The sequence below is a fragment of the Alligator mississippiensis genome, chromosome 2 (assembly GCF_030867095.1).
Source record: "Alligator mississippiensis isolate rAllMis1 chromosome 2, rAllMis1, whole genome shotgun sequence".
Lineage (NCBI taxonomy): Eukaryota > Metazoa > Chordata > Crocodylia > Alligatoridae > Alligator > Alligator mississippiensis.
In genome coordinates, this window is record NC_081825.1 from 63,643,435 (window position 1) to 63,655,675 (window position 12,241).

Below are 12,241 nucleotides of genomic sequence, written 5' to 3' on the forward strand. Positions count from 1 at the left end.
CAAAGGCACTCAGCGATGCAGATGAACACTTTTTATATGCAGATATAAGCTACATAAGTAAAGGTTTTATTAATGGTCCTGCTAATTTTCAAGTACAAGTAATATAATGTAAAGCATTTTGACATATCTTATAATGGCTGGTAGTTCTACTTAGACTTATTCCAAAAAAATAGAAACATTCAAAATATATGAATACTTAGAAACATGTCACAATAACCTAATATTTATTGTACTGATATTAGTATCGTAACTGAAATGTAAACAGCTAAAATACTCTGTTATTTCTTCATTTTCCAATTACAGCACTATTATGTGAACAAAGTAGTGTTCTGTAATGACAGCTTTCTGGAATGTAAGAAAGGGCATTTTCCCCCAGTGGAGATTCTCTGGTGAACAGCAGAGATCCCTCTCTCAGACCTCCATAAAAATTTGAAATACAGCATTCCAGTGAAGTCCACATAAGCTGATCTAGATTTACATCAGCAAAAGTTCTTTGAAATTGTTTGGACCTTAAGTTTTGAGCTGGTTTTGCTGCTGACCTTCTCTTTCATATTTCCTTAAAGAAAAAAGAGAAAGTCTATAGAAAAAGATATTTTATTTAAAGAAACCATTATGGTAATGTAGTTAAGCACTCAATAGTCAGGAAATGCCAAAGTAAAAGCTGCACATTCAACTCCACACCTTAGGCTGTCTCATTATCTCTTCTAGTGGCCTCACAAATGTTGAATGGAAAGAATAGCAGAATTGACACCTTGCATATCAGTTCCCTCAAGGCATAAGAATAATTGCCCACTAGTACACCCACTTAATCTTCGAGTCTTCTCACAGGAAAATTAACTGTGCTACTACAAAGCAACTCCTGCTATACTTGCAAAGATGTACAGGCATGTCAGAAACATTTGGCAATCAGCAATATCCAAGACATACAAAGGAACCAAAGGATAAGTATGGATGATTAATTATCATCCTTTCCCAGAAGATGATTCTTATTATTCATTGATCAATTAAACCACCATAGTCTTTGTGCCATATTCATTAGGGATCTGGAAGATAGGATGGACTGCACCCTCAACAAGGGTAGATGACCCCAACCTAGGGGATATGGTAGATACACTGGAGGGTAGGGTTAGGATTCAGAGTGACCTCAACCAATTGGATGACTGGGCCAAAAGCAATGCCATGAGGACAAGTGCAAAGTCCTGCAATTAGGACAGAAGAATCCCATGCACCACTATAGCCTGGGGACTGACTGGCCAAGCAACACTTTTGCAAAAAAGGACCTGGTGGGTTACAGAGGGCAGTAAGATGGATATAAGTCAGCAGTATGCCCTGGTTGCCAAGAAGGCTAATGGTATACTGGGTTGCATTAGTAGGAGCATAGCCAACAGTTCACAAGAAGTTATTATTCCATTCCATTCTGCACCAATGAGGCCACATCTGGAATACTGTGTCCAGTTTTGGGCCTTCCACTATAGAAAGGATGTGGACAGGCTGGAGAGAGTCCAGCGGAGAGCAACAAAAACAATTCGGGGGCTGGACACTCATTATTTGTGATGAGAACCTGAGTTTTATTTAGTTTGGAGAAGAGAAGACTGAGGGAGGATTTCATAGCAGCCTTCAACTACCTGAAAGGTGGTTCCAAAGACGATGGAGCTAGACTGTTCTCAGTGGTGACAGATGACAGAACAAGGAGCAATGGTTTCAGGTTGCAGCAAGGAAGGTTTAAGTTGGATATTAGGACAAACTTTCTCAGTAGGATGGTGGTGAAGCACTGGAACAAGTTACCTAAAGAGCTGGTGGAATCTCCATCCTTGGAGGTTTTTAAGGCCCAGTTTTACAAAGCCTTGGCTGGTATGATCTAGTTGAGGATGATCCTGCTTTGAGCAGGAGGTTGGACTATATGACCTCCTGAGGTCCCTTTCAACCCTAGTTTCCTATGATTCTATGATTCTATATTCAAGTATAAAGCAAAAACAGAAAGTATTCTAAAATGGCTGAACCATAGTTCAAAGAAGTAATTAAATAAAACACAAATGTTAAGTAGGAGAGGGCTAGATTTAGCACAGCAGGGCTCAAAGTAGGAGTAAGAATCTAGACACCTACATCTCCTTTGACCATGCTACTGTAAGCAGGACTGGTCAAAAAGTGAACAAAAGTTATGAAGAGTCTGTGGAGCTATCAAAAGACCAGAAACCTGATTGTTATTTTGCTGATGCTCAAGCCTACCCTTAATTTCCATATCATTTATTATAGCACTTTCCTGTTGTGTTGACACAATAGTATTTAGTTGCTTTTGTTTATGTTTAAGTGAGGTCTTTCAAAAGGTATGAATGATGAATACTTTTTTGTGCTAAACTTCTGTGCTTACTCACTAAAATATAGGTGTATATCAGGTTATCTGTGCTTTTAATTGCGCCTATAATCAAAGCTTTATGCCTCTATTTCAACTTTCAGAAAAGAATGGCTAGCCTTTTCAAAGTGTAGTTCTAAATGTCTTATTAGCAATTTAAGGTTACCCAGATGTGATACTGAAACATGACTTTTGCTCAGTCACTTTCCAAATGAATTAGAGTACATAAATTCACAATGAGAAACATTGTGTGTAAGGTGCATCAACATAATAACATATATTGATTGTTATATGCATTTCTAGAAATTCAACAGGAATATTTATGCATTTCTAGTTTCTGGGTGTTTTGTTTTTTTTTACTGTAACTACTGTAGAGTTTTACTCTAACCATTTTTTTTACTCAAAATGGTTGCAGCAATGTTAACTCACTGGGTCTTGGGCGCCATCAGATCAGAAATGCTAAACAAGAATGGAACCCAACGTTACGTGGAAGATTTCCAAAAAGTCAATTGCTGACTATAGGTACAACGTGTTAATTGTCCTTTGGAGTATAATTAAAACCCATTATTTGGTGGTGAAAGTATTATCTAAGCAAGGTGTTAGTGTTGTGGAGGTGAAGGTATTATCTTTCAAAACAGCCTATAAGAGGAGACTGTGAACACCTGTGGTCCTTAAATATCCAAAGATTATTTAATAGAGACAGGAGTTTTTGGTTGAAGTGAAGGTTTCATAGACTTATAGGGCACTTCCCCGTGAGCAGAAATGTGTGCTTAGCAGCACCTCAAAGACTTTTGAGGCCCTGCAAAATGCACATGGCACACATGAAAAGGTTCTCAGCATGGAGCCAAAATTAGATACTGGGAGATCCCTGTGTCAAAAAAAAAACCCCACCATGACAAAAAATGGTGGTGTAGCATACATGCCTGCAGCATGCAATGCCTAAGACCAGAGCCTGGCCAGCCACAGCCATGCTCCAACTGCCAGGCAAGCTCTGCACACCCAGAACACCACTGCTGCAGCCCCAGTAGGTCACCAGGATCCCAGATGAGGTTGCTGGGGCCAGCCCAGGTGCTGGCCCCAGCCTCCCCTTCCTCAGCTGGGGCAATCTGCCATGCACCACAGTGCGCATGCAGGGGCGTAGCCAGGGACAACTAGCAGTGGCACAAATATGTGCTGCTGCTAATTGTCCCCAGAGAAATATAGGTTCTCGGTCATAGGGATGTGCCAATAGAGTGTAATGTCAGTGTGCTTTGTAGTAGCACAGTGACCATTAAAATAATCTAGTTTGACTTACTGCTATTAAATTTCACACAGATTTCCAAGTAGTGACCCTAATAATTTGTGATTGACTAAAGTACAGAATGCATTTGTTTTCCAAGAAGACATGCAGTGATGAGTCAGATCCATTAAGAGAAGGAGAAACATGCTCCTCCCCCCCCCCCACCGCCCCCATAGATTATTAATTGGACAAATAGCCTAATTATTTTTTTTTAATTGCCTAGTTTCCAATTTGTTTTAATTTCTCTGGCTTCAGTTTTCAGCCCTCTGTTCTTTTGATTAAAGAATGATGTACCTTTACAGGTGAATGGTTTATCTTGGATTGACTGAAATAATAGAATTAAGCAAAAATTCAGTGTGTAGTTAATAATGAAAAAAAAATTCTTAAAATATTGAAACTTGATTTTGTTATTTTTTAAATTCCACACACAAAAATAAAATCACCTCCCTCCAATTATGCATTACTCCCTTTGTTTATTCATCTAGGATCACATTAGCCCTTTTTGTCACAGTATTTTATGAGAGCTCATGTTCAGTTTAATGTTTATTCATTGCTAAATCCTTTCTGAGTCACTGTTTCCAGGTTATAGCTTCCCACTCTGTATATATGACCTGAATTCCCTCTCTTTAGTTTTATAACTTTGAATTTGGCTCCATTGAATTAATTTTGTTTGAACAAGACCAGCTTACCTGACCATGCAGAATTCAACTACTATTTTCTGCAAATTCTGCAAATTTAACAAACATTGATTTAGTATTTATTTCCATACCATTCATAATAATATTGGGTATTGAACCAACACCTGTAACACGCTAGCAAAAAACCCTCATTCAGTGATTATTCCCCACTGACAACTACTTTTTTAAATTTGTCAGTTAACCTGTTCTTAATATCGTTAATATGAGCTTTACCCATATTATGCTAATTTTTTTTATCAGAATGTTATGCAGTACTAAGTCAAATGCCTCAGACATCTGCAAGTATATTAAATGTATATAGCTGCTTTTATCAATCAAATTCGTAATCCTAGCAAAGAATGAAATCAGGTTTTATTTGACAATACTTGTTTTCTATTAAACTGTGTTAACTGGCATTAGTATACTTTAATTCCTTATCAACTGAATTTTATGCCAGCTCTTCTATATTTCACCTGGAAATGATGTCAGGTTAAGTAGGGCATTTTACTTTCCCTTTTTTTTAAATAGCAGCTTGGCATTAGTACTCTTCCAGTCTTCTGGAATTTCGCAGCATTTGAAGGCACATTAAAAGCAAACATGAATGGATGTTTGGCCCAGCCAGCTCATTTGTGACTTTTAGGTGCAATTTATCAGTGTCTACTTATTTAAAAATGCTAATGTCTATTAAGTGAGAGGCAAGAATTTCTTAGGAAGATACCTTTTCTTAGACCTTTTCCTGATACCTTTTCTTGGACCAACTATATAGTTGGGATAAAGTTAGATAAGCTGTTAAATGTAAGGCATTCAATAAGTCTCTGATCACCTTATGTTGGGAGGTTGTCATCAGCAGGGATCCTGGTTTTCTCAGATAAAAAAATCCCCAATTTTTGGATTTAAAAAGTAACTCAAAATCCATATTTTTCCATTATTAAAATGAAATACCACTAATATCTAGATACATATATAGTGATGTTTCATTTTAATCATGGACATATGTGGATTTTGGGTTACTTTTTTAAATCTGAAAATTGGAGAGTTCTTTTTAATCAGAGAAAACCAGGATCCTGGTCACCCAATATTTTTGGTAGTACATTTGGGTCTGCTGCATAGCAGTGAGGCATGTCTCCAGGTGAATGTCTCTTAGTTTAGTAGCATAAATAAGTATTTCCTGTTTAAACTGATCCCTTTTGGAGCAACAAGGAAGCAACTGCAACTGTAATTATGAACTCCCATGGTGACTGGATGGGAAGCCCTGATAAGCAGAGATCCTGGTTTTCTCTGATAAAAAAAAAATCCCCAATTTTTGGATTTAAAAAAGTAACCCAAAAGCCACATTTTTCCATGATTAAAATGAAACACCACAATATATAGATATCTCTCACACACAATATATAGATATTTCTCTCCAGAGCTGGAGAGAAAGGGTGGCAGTCTTGCCTTGCAGGTGACTAGGGAAGGACCTCGATCTTGAAAGGGCCTTATCAGGGTGGCTGGTGAGGAGCTGATTGCTCTGAGGACTGCAAGCTACACAGGGAAAAAGCCTGGTCCTGAAAAGACACTACCAGAGTGCCTGGATAGCAGCTACTTATCCCACAGACTGCAAGTTACCAGGAAAGAGCTTTTCACCCAAAGGACCCTGAGAGACTTACTGAGAGCAGCGTGAAATGAAGTTTATAAGTAAGGGCTTAAAGACAGGTTGGTGTAGGTTAATTGCATAGCTGATATGCTTAGAATGTGGGTTGTAGCTAGAGGCCTGGTGTTTTAGTTATAGCCAGTGGTTTGGGTGGGACCAACTATGTAAGTCCCATTAGTGTCCAAGGGGGCAGACAGGGACCAGGGGCCCAGAGTCCAAGAAGGGCAGAAGTAGCCCAGAGAAAGGCAGGGTTTGGCCAGAGTTAAAGGCCCCAGAGGGCAAGATAAGGGGCTGGGACCCAGAAGCCAGGCACCAGTGGTCCTTGGTTAAGGGACCTGCTAGAGTAGAGGCGTGGAAGCTGGGAAGGCCAAATCCCCAAGAAGGGAGTAAAGGCATGAGGTTGCCTGGTTATTTGGGGGCAAGTGGTCTGCTGGAATGATGATTCAAAACACCTGTGATGCATGGGCACAACTCAAGGGGAGGTTTGGAGGCCATGTATAGCCCCTAAGGTATGGCCTGGGAGGGCACAATGATTGACAAATTGGGTTTAAGCTAACAGGGTCTGGGTGGGGAAACACTGGTTAAGGCAGCACAAGGACCCTTAGGCAGCTTCACTTTTATAATTTAACAATTACATCAAAGCATGGCAGATAATCTACGAATCTATGAATCTATAAGAGCAGAAGGGAAAGTACCTAGAATCAGGGTGAGGCAGTAGCTATTTGGCCATTAGGGGGCAACACAGTCACCCCTGGGGCTGGGCCCTATTGCACTTAAGAAGATATTGCTGTGTAATCTTGCTTAATTTTTATTAGCCTTTGGAAATATAGCCTTACTATATTTTCTTCCAAGTGCTGTCTTTGTTTTAATATCAAACCAAGATTATTCTTAACAAAAGTTGATCAATTTCTTAATTGTGGGGGTTTGGGCAACTAATGTGCTCTTCTCAAAGAATTCCCAATTTTCACTCATAATTTTCTGCCTAAATATTTTCTCAGTCAATTTGCATTCATAATTTTCCTTAGCTTTTGGGAATTAGGCCTTTTAAAGCACCAAGTGTATATATGTGTCCCCTGTGGGAAAAAAATACAATCAGATCATATTTGCTGGATCCTAAGTAAATGCCTCTTATGTTTATACAAGACCTTAGATTTGAACCTGGATCTCCTAAATGTATGCCATAACCACCAGACTATTGCCTATTCTGTGGTAAATTGTCCCCTCTACTCCCTGCTTACACACATGCTTTGGCTAAAATTCCATACTAGACTGAATGGGACCAGACATACCAGTATATTATAAAATCTCAAAGGCTAGGTGCACCTTCTAGCTGGCAGAGTAGGATTAAAAAGTGGGTCTGATCAAAGGATGATCAAGATAAATAAATATTTAAACAAATATCTCTGACCAATTGCCTTTTTTGTCTTACGGAATGAAAAAAAATGTGTGATTAGTATGTCAAATCATAATGTAAAATGAGTTTTATTATATGGAGTAAGTCCTTCTGAACACACAGTGTGTTCAGTTGGTGTGACCTCCCAAGAGACAGTCTGATTAAACCAGCAAGCGCTTCCAGGTGGCAGAACAGGAACAGGCCAGCCCCTGGACCAGAGTTTATTCAGCTGTGCTAGTTGCAGGTGTAGATGTGCCCAGTTTGATTAGATTGCTTCATGTTTTAGGATTTTTTATTTTATTTTAAAAGAGGACCCATTCAAAACATAGGCTAGAAAAATAATGTGATTGTTTTTAGACCAGAGCTATAACTACATAACTACAAGATGCTTTTCCAATTCTGAAACATTAGCAGTAAAGCTACTGTGATGAAGTTAGGTGACAATTTCTTATTTCTCTATTACCTTCATGGACACAGAAGTCATCTTACTCTGTGCTCACTCAGCATTGTTCAGCTGCTACTAATGTACTTTCTCCATTAAGAGCAGTAAGCAGACCTTCAGAGTGGAGTTACCCTGGGTAAAAGCTGTCATTGTTATGAAAGGTTCATTTACAGATCAGTCATGATGAGATGCTGTTATGTGCAATCATATGATAAATTTTCATATTCTTCTGGGATCCCTTTTTCCTCTCTCATTCCCAAGAATGAGCACCCAAATTAATACTGACTTCAATGGAAAGAAGGCAACTTTTATTTTGAAGTTTGAAAATATGTTGAATATCATGACCCTTTATTTTTTTAATCAACCGAGACACAATGAATACCATAAATAGCACAAGTACACAACACATTAACTACATTATGATTCTTGCCTTCATGCCGTATACTATATTTGATAGTACAAATTATCATTCATTAAGAAGTACCATTAAATCTCATCAATATCCTTTTTTATTTAATTTTTAATGGTTGTATACTGGTGCTTTTGTTTACAAACATCTTCTAAGAATGATGGCGTACATGCTATTGGAAATGCACCACAGATGCATTTCAAAAAACAATCAAAAAACAAACAACCCCCTCTAATTTAGGCTCCTGAGGCTGGAGTTTTCAAAAACACCTTGGGGATTGAGCAGCATGTGATCCATTGATTGACTTAGAAAATCCTAGTATTTGCTGCTAATTGTTGCTCAGGTCTTAGGAATGCTCAGCTCTCAACAGTTCACACTAAAATCACCTGAAGTAGAAATGTTCAAACTGGAATATAAAGTCACTTATTAAGGTATATGGAAGATGAATTTAGATGCCTGATTTTAGGTAACCAGAACAGGTAATTTTTGCCTCAATGTTTATTTTGCGTGAGGTTTTGTTATAACATATAAAGAAAGGCTCAAGTTGGAGTCCATTCTAAAAATATTATGATGGAATCATTTGATGGTTCTGTTTTTCTAGTATGACATTCATTTTTTATTTCATTTTAGAGTAAACAAAAATAAGCATATTGTGAAGGGAAGGGTCTTGGGGCTGGGGAAAATTCCAGAGAGAGGAATAATTCACCAATACTCACCTTAGGTAAGAGAGGGATAGCTGCTGGAACATAAAGCCCTATGTCACTGTTCTGGAGTGAGTGCTCTTTTAAGATTGGTACTTCCAGCTCCAGAAAGGGGTAGCCTGGGAGAAGCCTTGGCATCTGGCAAGCAGAGATGCCATGGGACTTTCCCGCCAGCCCCCATTTGCAGCTGCTAGAAGCACAGGGGCACTCAGCAATTGGCTGAGTTGGTCAGAGGGCCACCAGCCAGGCAAGCACCACTGTGGAAGGTGTGGAGCTCTTTACCTTGAAGCTGGCTGAAGCTGCCATTAAGTAGGTGCTGAAGGGGCATACAGCATGAAACAGAGAATTGATTCCTGGAGGAGGGTGGGCCTTGCGGCCCCTGTGAGGACTGATTTTTTTGTTTTGGTTTGATTCTTCTTGCAGTTTGTTTCCTTAAGATTTAATTTGACTCATTAACAATGACCTGGGCATTAAGTGCAGAAGGGCTGACTGCCCAACAAAACTCCTGTCTCCCCAAATGATCCTCGAAACTGGTCTTAGGACAGCAAAATACAGACTAATAAAAAGAGAGAGAGAGTGATGAGCACCCCTGAACTTTCACTATGCATTTTCTACTTCGGGAACGGCTTTGGATGTTTTGAAAAAGTATTTTATCTAACCAAGGGCATAGAGTAGGTTGTTTAGGCTGGGGGAGATCGCTTGTTGCTTAGTTGTTTAATTGCTGGCCTCGCTAGAAGGAAAGCTGTATCAACAAAGTCCGGAGCTGGAAGGGGGGTTACTTGGGGGGGAGCTGGAAGGGGGGTTACTTGCTGGGCTTGCTATACCTTTCATCACATCAGCAAGTTTAACCTGTTACGTAGCTATATAAGGCAGACGCCCACTGGGGTGTGGGTGCTTGCTTTGTGAACGATTGCCAAGCACCACTTTCTGCGCAGAAATAAAGATTAAGTTGGATCCTCCACCCCTGTGTGTTTATTGGCACAAGCGCACCGGGCACGAACTCACTGTCCTTTGGGGACAACAAGAGAAACCCCTTGGAGAGGGGTCTGTCCCTCTTCTTCTTCTCCTTTGTGTGGCTATTAACTGTTCATTGGCTGGGAACTGCTGGGGAGAGCATAAAAGGTAGGGGAGGGAGTTCTCTCTCTCCTACTTCCCTCCACTTGATCACCAATTAACTCAGAGGGTTTAACCCTGTCCTTGACTGCTGGGAAGTGATCTCTGGATTGGATTTGTTCACCTTGAAGAGGGATCTGGTTAACACTGTGGCTGTGGTAAAGGGGAGGTGTAGGGATGGTGGAGCCCCACAGAAGAAATTCCTCCTAAAGTAAAGGAGTTGTCACCCCATGGAGCTGGCTTCTGAATCAAGACAAAATCAACAACATAGCAGTCAAGAAAAACTGAATGGAAGTGATCAGGGAGACAGTGGGAATTGCATGTATTACTTACCCCTCTCACCCTAACAGCCCACTTTGGGAAGACATCAGACCACAGGGAACCTAAGCCCTATAGCATGTATGCTTGACAAATTGTTAAGTATTAAGGTATACATTAGATGATTTAGAAAAATTGTTTTAAATTTATTCTGTTTGGATATTATAATTAGCATTATGTTATGTTTCCAACTCTTGAACATATGGTGATTTATTTATATTTGAAGTTTCACCCATCTTTAATATAAAAGTACTGTCTCTGCAGCCAAACAGAGACCTTAATTTTATCAACACACATACAGGATTAAGAGAGAACTGAATTAAAACAGGAGATGTCATGTAGACTAAACCTGCTCTAAATGTAGAATTTTTGGAATTTGATATACAAAAAATTAGAACTCATGGTTCTAAAATGATACCTTGAACCATGAGCTCTAGTTTTTTGTATGTCTTTTTGTCTCAGACCAACACGGCTATCAAATACACCCCTGGAATTTGATAGTCATTTGTATAAGATTTTTGTTTGGCTTTGTTTTTTTCCAATTATATGTGCATATTTAAACATAGAGGCTCAGCTCCAAAGCTGTGGGCCAAATTTTGGTATTTTGGTATTAAATCTATCCCATGGAAAAACCAAATATTAATCATCTTGAAGTCTGAAGTTTGACAAAAAACATCAGAGCAAAATAAAGCAGTGCATTTTTTTAATTTGAATTCAAACCTTATCAAATCTCAAGCCCAAGGGAATATCACAATTAATTTTACAAAAATTATCCAATATTCTCAAAATGCATCTATGTGGTCTTTCCCTAAAATATTAATACAAACTGAATATTCTATTTTCTATCAGTGGTCATAGTATAAAATGCCAAACTAAGACAATATATCACCTCAACACCTCAGAGAATCAATATGAAAAATGTGAAAACTGCATGAACTAGTGATAACCTCATATTACACAAAGCTGATCAGTTAGTACTTGGACACTGAAAGGAGGAGACCTCTCAGAAACTTGGGCCCCTGGCAGACATTACACTTTAAACAAAATTAACCAGTTAGTCACATTTTAAATAGTAATCTAGCTATATATTCACTGCGATAAAATGGGAAGGCAGCCACAAAATTATTCCACAAAATATGTGTAATAATTTTGTGGTTGGCTTCCATTGCACCTTAAATTGAATATGTGGCAGGGTCCGCGGTATAATCCTGGGGCTAAGACCCACAATCAATGGATTGTCAGTCTAAGCTCCAAACCACACTGGAGTCTCCAACCAGCTCTGGTGCAATCCCAGGGGCTGAAAATGGCAATCATCATATCCCCTTGAGACTAAGATCATGGTCTCTCTGCACTAGGAAGTAGTAATGGTTAAACTAGGTTCTGATCCCCAATCTCAAAATTGCTCATCCTACCATGCATGTGTGTCATTGCAGGAGGCACAGTTGTTGGGACTGGAGAACAGATCCCACAATGATTCATAGATTCATAGATGTTAGGGTCGGAAGGGACCTCAATAGATCATCGAGTCCGACCCCCTGCATAGGCAGGAAAGAGTGCTGGGTCTAGATGACCCCAGCTAGATGCATATCCAACCTCCTCTTGAAGACCCCCAGGGTAGGGGAGAGCACCACCTCCCTTGGGAGCCCGTTCCAGACCTTGGCCACTCGAACTGTGAAGAAGTTCTTCCTAATGTCCAGTCTAAATCTGCTCTCTGCTAGCTTGTGGCCATTATTTCTTGTAACCCCCGGGGGCGCCTTGGTGAATAAAACCTCACCAATTCCCTTCTGTGCCCCCATGATGAACTTATAGGCAGCCACAAGTTCGCCTCTCAACCTTCTCTTGCGGAGGCTGAAAAGGTCCCTGTTCTCTAGTCTCTCCTCGTAGGGCTTGGCCTGCAAGCCCTTAACCATACGAGTGGCCCTTCTC